Raw genomic sequence first — 14,955 nt, 5'->3', positions numbered from 1 at the left:
TCCCGGGCGTCGAATCGGCCAATTTGTCGCGGCAGCAATACTGCACTTGGAGCTGTCTTACGCTCTTTCACTGGCTAATGCGAGCTTGCAACAGGGAATTGGACGCAGTCGGGAAGAAGGCGGCAAGCTAGCGCGAGCGCGCAGTGCCATGTGACGCACAGCAGCTGAAAGCAGCCGAAGATCGCGAGAGTGCTCGAGGCGTGCGCCCGCGCATCGCATGCAAATGTGGCTGTTATCAGGTTTTCCGAGGCGCTGCTCGGGGGAGCCGACGCAGGCTTGCTCCTGGCAGCGCAGCGGGCTAAGTGGTGGCGCGAGGCGCAGCGGGCTAAGTCGTAGCGGCGGGCCCGGGCGTCGCTTCGGCCGGGCCCGGCGAGGCGGTGCGCGACACGGTCGCACGGCGAACGAACGTTCGCCGGTCGAAAGTGGAGCTGCGGGCTGCTAGGTGGCGACGGCGTCGGCGGCGAGAGCCCCCCCTCGCGCGCGCGCTCCGGCTGCCGGCCGCGCTGGCACGGCTTTCCCTCGGCTGTCGGACCTCAGTCGGCGCTGCGCCACGGCCTCGAGCGAGCACGCACTCGGGATCGGCCCGCCGCTGTCCGATAACGGGATCCGGTCGACTCGCCGCCAGCGCGCAGCCGGTGTCCCGAGGTTGCCCTCGGCCTAGTGCGCGCGAGCCGCCAGCCGCGAGCACTCGCCGCCGTAACAGGTGGTCGGTCCAGCGGCCACTGGCCACCCGCGCGGATCCGCGCAGTGTCTTTGCTGCGTGCGCCAGCGGCGAGGTGAAGCGGCAGCTGCCCGCTGGCACTCGCGCCACGTGTGCTCTGGTCGATCGCTCCAATCAGGTAGGCCCGTCCACGCCTAATTACTCGCCTAATGAATCCGACTCGAGCGCAGCTGCTCGCAGCAGCACTTGGCGCGCCGACGCGTTCGCCGTTCGCCACGAGCTGCCACGAGCTGCCACGAGCGGCCCCCCTCGCTCTCCGCACTCGGCGCGCTCCGCAAAGCCGGATTCCGTTGCCGCGCGCAGCCACACTCGGCGACCTCCGACGTCAGGCCGGACAGTCCACTCTCGTCCTTTCTTTGGCGTCGCGCCGCGCCGGTGACGTTTCTTCCGAGCGGATTAGCGCCGAGTCATCGAGTGATCGAGTCAGCCGACAGCGCGTGCCCGTGCGAGTTGTGCGAGTCGCGGCCCGTCACCAGCAAAGTAGCAGAGAGAAATCAGCGAAGCTGCGCTCGGCCAAAACATTCCCGCTTTATTCGACATTCCATCTCGCTGACTATTTTCTTCTCGGCTGGCGGTGCTCGACCTGAAAAACGTCTCTCTCGTCTCTCTCGTCTCTCTCTGCTTTGGCCGACACAACTTACCAAAGTAAACAGCACATGCTCGCGATATGGAGCATAGGCGCTCTGCTCGGCTGTTGCTCAGGCGGCTCTGCGGGATCACGTACAGGCGATGCTTCTCGCCGTTCGATCGCCGCCAGCTGTCCTTTGCGTTTGCCCCGCTGATCTTTAATTATGCTCTCGCGGAGCACTCCGGGCGCACCTCGCTTCACTACACTTTTACTCTTTGCGCGGGCCGTCTCTCGCGTTACCGTCCGTTCCGCGTTCTTTTTGCTTCGCTCGCTCTCGAAAATCAATATTCCAGTCATTGCAGTGTATCGCCACTAACCTACGAATACCTAATTATATTCAGTTTCAATTATTGCTTCTATCGTGCTACTATTGTTGTCCCCGCTTTCCAGCGCTTAACAATATTACCGTTCAGCGCTCTGTACGATGCGTTGGTTACGTGGCTTTCTCCCTGTCACAACGAGCGCGCAGTCAGCGACAAAAATTCATTTGTTCAAAGTAATTTCATGAAACGTCTAACGTGCTCGCGTAATTTTCCAGCCCTGCGACTTCATTTCCATTTGTATCGTCGTTTTACTTATCAAGAAAGTGCCAGTGCATTACGATGCATTTCGCCTGCTTCGGGATTTTCAATCGAACATTTCTATTTCCACTTGCGCGGACTTTGGCTTATTGAGTGAATCGTAAATTTACTTAGCGTCATGTCGCACGTAATTGTCTTCCAATGGTTCTTCATTCAATTTCGCTTGCATGTAGTCGTTGGTAATTTCATCAAACTCACTCGAGCAAATTATTCAAATGAATTGCTAGTAAAATGAATGGTCATAGCTCTGAAGAGCAGCCCGCAAGTAAAAGGAAAATGTGGAATTCGTCAATCCGAATATCTCAAGCTGCCGTCCTTTTTAAGATCTTTAAAATAAAAGCCCCGATTGCAACTCCCATGCGTGCTGTTGATGCGGAGAACTGCTCTTTACAGTCTATACATGTCGCTTCGTGATTACGTAGCTTCGAGCAACAGTTATACAACGCGCGTTGTATAGTGTCAAGGATGTACGACTGATAAAAGTCATTCAAGCTCAACTGTTTCAATACTCTCAAGCAATTTGGCAAAAATTTAGCAGATGGAGGTTCTACTCTGATACAGCGCTCGACATTCGTATTGAATAGCACAACGATTAACGATATGTGAGCAAGTGGTCACTGTGTCATTTATCAATTCCGCCGATAAGACATTGCGTACGCTTCGGCGCGCTAACAAATGCCGTGATTGGGAAATATGCTTGTTTTTATTCTTGGTATATATATAGCCTACTAGCCGATGGACAGGTTTATGGAGAAAATAGGCTTATCGAAAAAGTGTGCGGGCAAGCAGCCGACTCCGCACAGCTTTGATCAATCCCAAAAACAAATGTATGAATTTGGCTGTCAGCTTCAGAACAGAGATCGCTAATCCGTTAGTAATTAGTTCAGGCTATATCAGCGGAATCCATAAATACAATGTCTGCTAATGACAGCGCTGTTGTTTCAAAGGCAACTGCTGATCATTTTGTGTGCATCAGGGCAAAGTAAAGCTTACTCTTGTGTATTTTGAGCTGCTGAATACTGCCTTTTTTTTTCGGAAAACCGAAAAACCGGTACTTTCGTGTTTGAATCGCAAGCGTTTCAACAAACTATGGATCATTCGGACCAATTGGTTTTCGATTATCTCGAGAAGAAGAAGAGCGCTCTAATAACTGGTTCTTAAAGTGCATATTTAAAAAGTCATGAATCGCTCAGAACTGAAAGTCTGCTTTTCGTAAATAATCAAAAGCACGCACTCGTTTCTCAGGTGTTTTATGCCAGAATATTAGCGCAGGTGGCGGCATTATCGCGATTGACAATGAGAGCACATTGTCGATATAGCGCAATGCCTTGAAGGTAATATAGCAAAGGCGCGAGCTTTTGGGAAAAAGCGGTGGGCAGAGAGAGAGAGAGAGAGAGAGAGAGAGAGATTGAGCGGCTGAAAATGCATAAGAATAAGCCTTATTTTGCGTTAGACAGCTGAATGCACGCGAAATGATAGCCAGCTCTACGATTCGCTGGCGCGCCATGCCGAGCCGAGCCGACCGAGTGATGAATCGCTGTGAAAAACGCGCTGCACACTATAGGCAGTAAACGATGCGTGCTATCGATCCCAAGTTAGCCAGGCGTAGCAATCGATTATACTTGAATAGCAGTGCAACGCATTTATTGCTGTTTGAAGAACTTGATTGCACTTTGCACAGCAGCTAGCCTATCAATTCGACTGGCTTCGGCGCATTTAATCGGACAAGACTATTTGGCATTTACTTCGCGCATAACTGTGTGCAACAATTTTATCAATTCGCACCTTCGCAGTTCGCATCGGAGGCGCCAAGTGCCAGCTTTCCCTCGCCTTTCCGACTCAATCACGTAGCCGTTATCTTCGTCGCTATTTCACATTCTCTCTCATACGTATATTTCAGTCCCGAGGGAAGCAGCCAAGCCAAGCGCACAAGCCATGAAGCCATGAAAAATAAATATTCAAAGCGCGGCGTGAACCAACAAATTCGGAAAGTAGCTGAAAAAGTTAAATCCGATACTCGTATATTACGGCGTTGATGTTTTAAAAGTGCGCACGCCAATAAATCGGATAAAGGAGAGCAAGTCTGAACGAATAACGAAAACTGCGAAAAATAAATAACATTGACAAGTATTTCCAAGTAGGCAAGCGCGAAACGATCAAAGAGGGAGTGAATGCGCATTAATGCGGATTATTCGATTATTAGTTTGTTTCTTTCATTCTCATTGTCGCCGTCTTTGCAAAGCAGCCAATTTTCGCGTGTCAACCGATAGTGGCTTGTACATGTGTAGTTCATATGGCATACACGACGCGCACACTCGACTCGAGTGATAAATCGCTTGTCTATCGGCAAAAAAAGTATATATAAATGCTGATGTTAAGTCGTCAAACGATTGCGCGCTATCTCTTACTCAGCTCGTTCGGAAGCTAGAATATAACGCACGAGCACGTTACACTTTCAATTGGTTTTTATTTCCCTTTTCGCATTTTACTCGAAATTTGTTCGCATTTCGTTTGGCCTAGATTACGGCCGGCGAATTCACGTTTGCACTATCGACCTTTCATTTGATAATTAATTAATTAAAAAGTAAATCACTCGATGAAATCGGTAGAGAGCCTGAGTATGCAGCGAGAGGTAATGAAATGAAGGCAACAATGCTATAATTTAAATGAAAGTGCAATCAGACCGAGAGTAAATATTCGAATGGATGCCGAAAATCCCTCTGCAAAGTAGTTGGAGCCAATTGCAAGCTGAGCGGCGAGCGGCGAGCGGCGAGGTAATGCGAGGAAGAAAGACGAGGGAAGGCTTGGACAAAGTATCGTCCAAGAGAACCGAGCAGGTTTAATTGGCTGGGGTTTCGCTGATCGAACGACTGCTGGCTGCCGGGCGCTGCGTGGGCATTCGGCAGGGAAGAATACGCGACGCGGGCCTCGCTCCCTCAAAACTATTCGCCAACTTTTCCAATCATAGCTGCACCAGTCTCCGGGCCTCCTAATGAAACTTCGCGGCAAGAAACTTGCCCGACTGCGCGCTCAAAGTTACGCGCGTACTTGTCCGATCGGCCGAGCTTTTGCCGCCAGCGAGGCCCGATCCAGTGTCTCGGTTCTTGCGCTCTCCTGGCTACGCTCTCGCCTCGACGAATGCCCAAACCGATGGACAAGCCTGACCGGCGTCACGCGCACGGATCGCTTCCAGTTCGTCGCCGCGAGCGCAGATTGGAAAAGCGCTCTGCACTCGCCGCCTTCGCTTAGCTCGGCTTTTTGCCACGCCGAGTCGCCTCTCCAGCTCGACTGTTTTGCTCGCAAATTGCCACTCGCCGAAAATGCTCTCTCGACTAAAACCCAAACCCTCGGCTAGCAGTCTGCCGATCGATCCTATCAAATGCAAGACAGCAATCGTTGATTGCATAGCTTTGGCCGAGTACAAAGAGCTAGCCTTTACCTTCGAGTTCTCGTAACGAGCGGATCTCTCGGCGATGCTGCTGCTGCTGCTGCTGCTGCTGCTGCTGCTGTCTTAATGACCAGAAAAACATTGGAAGAGCGAGTATCGCGTAGCAACTTCTCCGAAAGAGAAATAAAGAAATATTTGAACATAGCTCTCGGCTCATTAGCTCCGCCAGTTGCGGGAAAAACTTGTATTTTCAGCAGCAGTAGCAGCAGCTCATTTGGAAACAAGTGTTATGCTGGCTGCAGTTAGCCTGCAAACGATAATCGGATTGCTGAATATTGCTCGAGCGAACTTGCGTGGGATATTTACGGCTGAAGAAGGCTCGGCAGGAGAAGTCTCTTATCTTGCGTTCGCGTGCGAGACTTCTCTCTCTCTCTCTCTCTCTCTCTCCCTCTCTCTCTCTCCCCCTCTCCACGGATACGCTGTCGTACGAAACGTCCAACCACCTCGACCAACTCCTGAAAGTTCGAATCCCGAAAGGACGCGACGACGATCTGGTGCGAGTCAATTGCCCCGTAGTGTCTATCGCGATCGCCTAGCAGGTGCCGCGAACGTCGCAATTTGTCATCGACGAAGCCGAGGCCGTCTATCGCGCGAGACTTGCGCAAGCGGGCAAAGAAGGCGATCGACTCGATCAGCTGGCTTCGGAGCGCGAGCTGCCTGGCGTGTCTTGGCTCCACTTGGTCCTCGCCACGAGCGGCTCAGCAAACAAGTGCAGCCTGCCGACCACGCGACTGACTGCGCGAGTAGCGGCTGTAGCACGTGCTGCTGCAGTCGCGAATTACCATGCCAAAGGATTCCCGAGGACTTGAGCTTGCTGCTTAAAATGCGCGACGCGCACCCGCCGGACACAGGCGCGTACGGGTGCGCACACACGCGCACGGTATAACTGTAGCGGCTTTCAACTGATTAGATGCGAACGCTGCCGTTGCCGCCGGCGCACGCCTTGGACTTGGACTCTTGATTGATTTTCCAACGCGTGTCAATGGCTGCATAGGTAAACGACGGGCCGTCCGAATGCAGCGAAAGCTCACCGAGAGAGCGTCCGCGCGTCCGTGCCGCCGCGGCAATTAACTAATCGATCGCACTCCATTATTCAGCTGGCGCTCGACAATTTGCCACCTTGCTGACTATCGTTCGCTACTCTTTTTATCGCGCCTCCTCTCGGCGCCTATATACACGTAGGGAGTTGAGCGGCGTTTAATGTAACGAAGGCTGCGCTCGTTAATGCGCGCGGCGGAGCCCCATTAAATCTGCCTATTTATGAGCGAGGGAGCAACTTATTGCCATTGGCTACAAAGTTTCGCGGCCGTGGCAAGCTCGCGCAAACTGAGCGACGGGCCGCAGCCAATTAAAGCTAAATTGACTTAATATTAAATCAGTTCTAGCCAGGCAGTAAGCTGAACTTTTAGCCAAGAAAGCCCTCTCGGCTCGGTTCGACTGGCCGAACTTTTAGCCGACGCGCTCGGGAGTTTGCCGCCGCGGCGGCTCTCTCGCGGCATTGATCTGCTTGCCGTTGGGGCGGCCGCCCGCTGCTCGGCCAAACGTGATCCGCGCCGAGCAGAATGGAGCGTGCCTGCCGAGGTGGCCGCGATATTCGGAGCAAACAGCGGCAGAAGCAGCGCCAGGCCGTCGAACGGGCCAATATTGCGGTTCGCAGCCCGTCGCTCTATTACCGTGCGATCGGTTGGGCACATAGAGTCGACGCGAGTAATCCCTTAGCCTATTTTCATTTCACGCTACGGCACCCTCGGCGCGACAAATATCCCCGTCGTCGCGCGCGACCCCCGCCTCTTTCTCGTTCCGCGCAATTATCTCGGCCGCTCGTCTTCCGTGAAATCGAGCCGCGACTCGGGGCTGCTTCGCTACCCGTGGCTGGCATTCCGCGAGTCCGCTCGGAATCCTTCCGACAACAGCGGCCCGATTGGATTTCGCGCCGGCTCACTCGAAGAAAGCTCAATCGGATTTCCGAAATCGCACCGAGCCCTCGGCTGTTGTTTTATCAAAATGTCGCCTGCTGCCCAGCGCGAGCGCCTCGTCCGCTCGACGTTGTCCTGGTTGGCCAAGTCGCAAAGGTACACTTGGAGGGACGAAATTTGAGGCGAAGCGCTTGATTCGCGCCAAATTCGGGGGGCGTACGCGTGCACGTCTGTACGTACGCGTAGAGCGGATAATAGGCCAGGAGTGCCGTGTACCCAAGGTCTGGCTCACCTAAATTTAGACATTAGCCTGCAAACTACAAGAGTTTTCAGGCGCGCTCGTTCACGCCGTGTTGATTATGCAAATGCTGGGCGCTGTGTTTTTTCCACGGCGGTGAGACGGGAGACGGCGAAGGAAAGCGATTAAAGCAGATTCTCGGGGGTGTTTAGGCTCATTGGCGGGTCGCGGAGCTCAGCTCGGCTAATCCAGCGTCATCGATTTGTCGATGAACGCAAGAAAGCGATCGTCGCGCGTGCTCGTCCGTGGACGTACGTGAGGTGCAAGGTGAAACGCTGATCGGCAGCTGTCATAAGGTGGCTGCTGGCCGCTCGGTCGCGAGGGGAGGTGGCGGTGGCGGCTCTTTTATTCGCCGCAGGGCGCAACGAATAAAAGTGCAGAACGAGCGAAAGAGAAGAGGCTCGGCGATGAAGTGTGCCGTAAAACAGCGCAAACAAACGCTGAAGCTCCATTTAACGCGCAGCTCGCCTTCGAATATGCGACTCCCCGGCTCTGGCGGCGCCGTTTTTACGGCTCGCGCGGGCGCTCGTCGCGCCATAGGTATAACCGAGTGCCGTGCCCTCTCGGCTCTCTAACAATAATTCATATCCGCGACGCGTGTCGTCCTATCGATTTATCGAGCGACGCGCGTCCAGTCGCCGCGGCTATCTCCGAGCGCGGAGCCTGCTCTCCTTCTCGATTTCGGCCGATGCACGTGCCGCAACTTTTCATTGCGCTTAGCATGCGACACGCACTGCACCTGCAGCTAATTCTAACGAGTCGCACCTGGCCGTTCTCGGGCATTCGGTTACGAGTCGCGCATTGGTTGGAAAATTATGAATGTCCGCGGCATCAGTTGCAGCCCCGCACGCAGCGCTGCAGCTCGTTCACTTTTTCGGGCATCCAAAGCGGCTACGCTGCAATCAGTCCGACAATTGGAGCGAAGGCATCGCTTGGATCAGCAGTTGCAACTCGATCGATCATTCTGGCCGAGCGCTCGTGATAGGTTGGCGATGAAAGCTCTGATAAAGCCTCGACAACAATGCACGCAACAAGACGACCGAAGCGAGCACGCGATGGGCTTAGATAATGGGCACATTGAATTCTAGTTGCAGCGACAATTATCGAGCGCCAATCTCTACGGACGCGCGTTTTCACGGGTGCAGTGGGGGCGGGGGGGGGGGGGGGGGCGCATCCGCGTGGCCGTCTGGCCGCATTGCAGGTACGAGGGTGCGTGCGTTTCAATGATTGATGCGATTCATATAAGCCCGCTCATTTTCCGAAGAGGCGTTAAACATTAATCGGTGATAGATCTGTGTCGGCCCCCTCTCGTTAATAAACGATCGATTCTTCATCGGGCAGCCACAGCGGCTCGTAAAAATGTGCACTCTCGTCGAACAAGTGCGCAGATCTACATGCCGCAGCTTTTATCTTTACCCTTGTCAAAGTAATACGCAAGCTTGTACGGCCGAGTGTGCATGTGGCGAGCTATAGTAGCCCGCAGAGAGATGTGCGGGCTTTATCGAACGATTGCTGGTCCGTTTCACCGACGTGTAGTAGTCAACAGAAGCGACAGCGAAACTCGCGCCTGCAACTGACGTGCCTCTCTTACCCTCTCATCTTTCTACCTTGCTGCGCGAGATAGCCGACCAATTTTTTTTTCACCACTCGATTGTCTCCTTCGAACATTAGCCCGTGTCGCCTCGGATTTATTGCAAACCCAAGAGCCAGAGGCCGTTGCCGAGAGCTTCCGCGTCGGCGTACATGCCAAGAGCTTGGCTTGTACAAGTTGCTTCGAGTAAATCTGCAAGAATTTTAGCTCTCTCTCGCTCACGCCTGCCTTTTTATTTGCCCGCACACTCTCGCTCGGCTCGTTTCACTTTTATCGTGCCCTGCAAACAAAACGCGCGGACAAGCTTGTCGACCTGCACGTTGCCGTTTCGCTCATCTTCTTTTACAATTTTGCTTTAACTTTGCTTGCGGAATATTTCGTGGAATAACTCTGGCCGTGATCGCAATTGCCAAAGGATTACTTACGGGGAGAGTGTCGTACCTGCGCCTGCACCTTTGGCTGCGTCTCTTGGCACACGGACAAACTTATGAAAAGTCTCGAGATTTCTACCGTCGTTGGCTATTTCGGCAAAGTATATGAATATCTCGAGCCTGCGCGTAAGCTACAGATTTTTTTCTTTTGAAAATATGATGGAAACTCTGTGCCAGCTTTTATCGTTACAAAGTAGCCGTGAGCTTACGCTAGATTCGTAATCGAGCGTCGGATGAATGGATGAGCCGTAGACGCGAAGCTCCCTCTCCCTCTTTGCTTGTTAGTTACAATGCCATTGAACGAGATGGCTGCCAATTTTTTCCCTAATAAAATGGACTTGGGTTGCATGCGTTGACGGCAAAGTTTGCTCTTTGATCCAGAAATGCAATTCCGTGGCACTGCGAGACAGTGAGGAATTGAACGAAAACCAAAATGAATAAACAAATGAAGAGAAGATTGGACAAAAGAGGAGGAGAGATAAACGGTTAGTTCGTCGGACAAAGGTCAGCCGTAGCGAGAGCTCGACTGCAAGAAATAGATTAAGCCGAAAGATTGGGCTCTGTATGTGACAAAAGGAAAAGGCCATTGAGGGGCAGGCGGGCGGGGCAGCGCAGACGAAGCCAGCTCGCGTATAAAAATCACGGCTGCCGCCTTCTAAATAAGTTCAATACGCCGAGTGAGAGCGCGCGCGTTCAATGGAATAGCGCGAAAGGCCTGGCGGAGCTTGTCCCATTTCCAAACGCGCGGCAAATCGTCAATTTTCCAGGATATTCCTTCCGTTGAACGGGTCCGCCGGCGCGTACACGCTCTTCTCCGGCAAGAAATTCCTATTGGAAAATGCTGCAGCTCTGGAAATAGATGACGGCGGTGGCGGCGGCGGCGGCGGCGGCCAAAGAGAGAAAGGCGAGGGAACGGGGTAGCAGCAAGAGTCTGATTGGAGGCACAGGCTAGGCGCCGCGACTCGACTCGGCGCGGCCGGATAAGCAAAGTTCGACTGAAAGTTGGGCGCGTATTTCGCGCGATTAGCCCGCCGGCGGCGCCAACCCTCCCATCCACCCACCCATCCGAAGAACAAAGAGAGCGCGCCAATTTAGCCGGGCACTTTGCGCGAGTTTCCGCGGGTGTTGCGACTGCAATTATACAACGACACTCAAGACCGAGCCAAGATTCCCGTCCTGCCGCGAGCCGCGGACACAGAGGTCTCATCGATATCTTGAGTCACGATTGCCGATCGAGCATGGAAGGAGGCCGGAACTGTCGTAAATCCTGGAAGAGATAAGGGGATGCGCATTAAGGGACGCATCGCGTGGCTGGTCCCGCGAAAAGCAGCGCCGAGGGTGACGAGCGCTTTGTCGCCGCTTGCACCGCTCTCTGGCTCGCCACGAGTGCTACCTCCAGCGAATTATCGCTTTATTCCCTCTGGCTCGCCGCTGCTTTTGTTTATTCCGGCTAATTGACTTTGATCAAACGACGCCACTTTGCTCGATGCGGGCGCGCACGGCAGCGCTGGATCGATCAGCCCGATGTGCTATCGATCACGACGAATAAATAGAAGCCACTCTCGCACGAAGCGTCGTCGATGTCGACTTTCGATGATCGATGGTCGGAGCGGAACGCGAGGCACGACACGCGACCGCCCGAGCGACAGTCAAGGCCAGCGCTCTCGCGGTGACTCGAGCCGCGAGGTCCGCGGCAGCGCGGCTGTCGCTGCGTCCGATCCGACGATCGGCCTCCGACTCGCGCGTGAAGCCAGCGAGAGAGACCAAGGCGGGGATGAAATACGAAGATAGGCCGCGAGACAAGAAATGGGCGACCGGCCACTCGTCGTTCATCCCGTATTGTGATAGATGGCGCCACGGCTGCGCTCCTCTTTTACGAACGCGCGGTTCGCCGGCGAGCGGATTATGGAAATCGACTGGCTGGCTCCTTATCGCCGGCGACACGTGCTCCCGGGAGTCGGAGTGCCGCCGCCACCGCCGCCACCGCCGCCACCAGCTGCTGATAAATCAGGTCGACGCATTCAATTGTAGCTACGCGGGAGGCCGCCAATGGAGCATCGATCCGCACGCCCCCGCTGGTTTTTGCCCCGAGTGGCCCGCGTGCACGCGCGGCAAACGCCACTTGTTCGCGCTCTCGCGTCTCGTCCGGCTGCGTCCGATTCGTGGCCGCAGCCCGCTGCCGGCCGTTCTTTGCCGTCGCAGCGGCCCGATCGAACGATAATTCTTAATGGAGCGAATGCTGAACGGGCGAATTTGAATAATAATTGAAAGCAGTGGCAGCGACCAGGCGTGGGTTGGCGCATAATCAAGCGATTTCGCCGAAAATCATTACGAATGCAGAGTGGGCTGCGCAGCGGTGTCGTTTGTTAATTTATAATCAGTCAGGCCAAAGGCATTAATCCCGCAGAGTAGCGGCGAGTAATGGCGGTTCGTTCCGCGCGGCAAAGAAAAGCGAGCGAGTAGCCACGGCTGATCGAGCTCGCGACCTTCGCGGTCAATCGTTGGCTCGTCGTTGTTCCGCAAGCGCAGCTGGGAATACGAATGAGCGCTGCTCTCGTCGCGCGCTGACCGTTCGCCGAGTGAGGCCGTCTCAAGACTCGCCAAGGAAAATAGCAGTGGAACAAATCGACGAGCTGGAGAGTGACAATGTCAGACGTGTCGACCGGACGGAGACTCGTTCACCCACGAGTCTGGCTAAACTGGCCTTTCTCAGCGCTCAACTTTGCCGACTAATCTTTCGACTGGTCAGTCATACAACTTTATTTTTCTTCGGCAATTCAATCGGCGATATTTCAAGCCAGTGGCTACCTCGCTGGCACAGTCTCTCTCTCTCTCAAGTTTTCGCGAGTGCGCGCTGCAGATTTACGACTCGAATGGACTGTCTACAGTGGCAACTGCTGCCACTCGATCAGCGGTGCGTAGCCTCGTTCTCGCGCATCGCAAGAAAAAAGCGCGACGAGCCGCCTGGTGCTCGGAAGAAGTCGGCCGACCGTCGGCCGCATTGCATTGCCGGCGCAACTGCCTCTCCACGCGAACGCTCGGCGGGACGACGGTGGGCCAGCGCATTCCTGCGAGCTGCCTCGCAGCTCCGCGGATAACACAAGTCGGATTGCCGAGTGATTGGCCAGGGACAAGGCTGCAGATGGCTCGGAACGGTTGGCTTGTCGCGCCGTAAACTGCCGCAACCGAGACAACTTGGCGCCAAGCAGCCGCCTGTTGATTTAATCCGGTAATTTAATCGGTCGATTTGCAGCTCCGATTCGACGCCGCCGCCGCCGCCGCTCTGCGCCTCGCTGATGAATTCGAGGAAGAATTCGGCAGACTAATCGGCGACTGTCGATCAAGCAGTCGCGGCTCGTTACAGTACGCCGGCGCGGGAGCGACGCAGCGCGCGTGCATCGCACCGGACCAGTCGGCGACGCAAATAAGAAAGCCAGGGGCCGCGAGAGCTCGGCCTCGTTAGCTAGCTGACTGCAAGGAAGCGCCGGAGGAGCTGGAGGGCGGCCACGCGTCATTACGAGTCTAAATTAGACGGCGGGGCGCGGCCAGGCGGAGCCCTGGAGAATCTCGAGGCGCTCGTTTCGCCGGGCCGGCTTTGAGCCGCAGTCGTCATCTCGAGCTGCACTTTGCGAGCTGCCGGTAAACACACGAGCAGCAGGCTCGGGCTGCGAGCAAACACACACAGCGCGCTACTCGTAAATTGGCCTACATTCGCCGCCCGCGTGCGCCTCGCTCTCTTTGAATACTCCGTATTGAAACTGTAGCTGGCGAAGGCTGCTTTTTCGTATAAATTAGCTAGCACGAGCCTTGATAAACTTTCTCGTTTGTTCACCTGCGACTCGCTGCGCGCCGCGGCAAGTCTTGCCAGCTTTGAGCCAGCTGCTCGCTCAACGCTTCGGCTAATGCACAAGTGCACTCGCAAGTTGGCAGTTCGGCAGGCTTCAGCCCCTCGGTCTCGCGCGGTGTCTCGCGAGCCTAGGGGCCAGTCGATGACTCGCTTCGGCCCTGGCTGCAGCTTTGGTCGGCCGCCTCCCGCTAATTGCGCCAGCTCGCCGGAAACGTCCAGTGGAGCCAGTGGCCGCGAGTCCTCGCGAGCAGCGCGCCGGCCGATCCATTGGGATGCCGGTGCTGCCTCGTCTCGCATCGACGAGCGCTTGTCGCGTGCGGCACGTCCGGCTGCTACTCCCCGCTTGCAACTTTCTCGTCCGACTCTTCGCTCGGCCGAGACAGCGCCCCCGGGCCCTGCTCTTGGCACCCCCGAGGACTGCAGAGCAGCACCGACGTCGCCGGCGCTCCTCGGTCTTGCTCGGCTCGCGCACAAATCGGATAAGCCACTCCAGCGGCTCGCAAATCAAATAGAGATAGGCTCGATTGGCTTGCGCTCCTTAGCTCCGCTCTGCCTGGCATTCGATATCCAGCCCTGCGGAGAACCGCTGGGCCTCCTGGATATCGACAATTAATCAGCTCAATGGCCGATAAAAGAAGCGCGCCCTCTTCGCCTGCAGCAGCTCTGGCTTACTTGACTCGATGCAGCCCCACTCTCCCCAGCCAATCGTTGCGATTCATCGGCCTCGCCTAGTCTCGCCTCGCCTTGGCCCTCGTCTCCGGTCGCTCCGTGCCGCGAGATGCTTTAGCCAACGGTTGGCAAACAGCTCTATCCGTCAAAACAGCTGGCCGTTGGCTTGAATAGCACCAAAGGGCGCGCACGATTGATAATAATCCGGCGGCTGACGAATTTGCGCGGGCGCCCACGCGTGCAAACCCACACATCCATATTAAAGCTCTAATCCAGCCTTACAAATGCTACCCAGTAGGATAGCCGCTTGGCACGTACCTAGTCAGTCAGTTAGCCAGCCAGCCGGAGAATCGCGAGACAAATGATTAAGGCGAGACTCTCTTACTCGCGTGCTACGCGCCTTTTCCCGCGCGGCTATATATTCGTCTCCTGGCGTCTTCTAAGTAGTAGTTGCGCAACCGAGCCCAGCGCTACTTGTCCCGCTCAGCGAGCACCGGGGACTCGTAAACTTCAGCGCGCCGTCCACCTCTGATACCACTTTTCTTTCAACAATAAGCCCACGACATTTCTAGACCCCCTTTCCAATGGCGCACGCTCGCCTCGGCCTATGCGATACGCTCGAGCAACTCTACTTTTTCAACCTACTCCCTGCTCTCGAACGAACGACCGAATAAACGTTCAATCTCGGGCATTACTTTTTCACCGTCTTTTTAGAACTAATTCGATAGCAGCTGTGTTGACCGATTAATGCATGACTTGTTGGTACAAAGACAAATATCGGCACTGTAAACGAAATACGACGAGCAGCGCCTGATTAACAATTAG

The 14,955-nt window shown here is 54.9% G+C and overlaps 1 protein-coding gene across 1 annotated transcript in view; it reads left to right on the top strand.

Annotated features, from left to right (window-relative positions):
- The first annotated feature begins 553 nt into the window (after positions 1 to 553).
- Positions 554 to 14,955, top strand: part of LOC131674349 (mannosyl-oligosaccharide 1,2-alpha-mannosidase IA-like) — a 39,546-nt gene continuing 25,144 nt past the window's right edge. Inside the window, exon 1 of the mRNA XM_058952967.1 lies at positions 554 to 839. The gene's annotated coding sequence lies outside the window, so the exon portion shown is untranslated. The remainder of the gene's footprint in view (positions 840 to 14,955) is intronic.

This window comes from Phymastichus coffea, unplaced genomic scaffold (assembly GCF_024137745.1).
Source record: "Phymastichus coffea isolate CEN01 unplaced genomic scaffold, Cenicafe_Pcof_1.1 PCOF00233, whole genome shotgun sequence".
NCBI lineage: Eukaryota > Metazoa > Arthropoda > Insecta > Hymenoptera > Eulophidae > Phymastichus > Phymastichus coffea.
The sequence above is the reverse complement of the archived record's forward strand: the minus strand, read 5'-3'. Positions and strand labels throughout refer to the sequence as shown.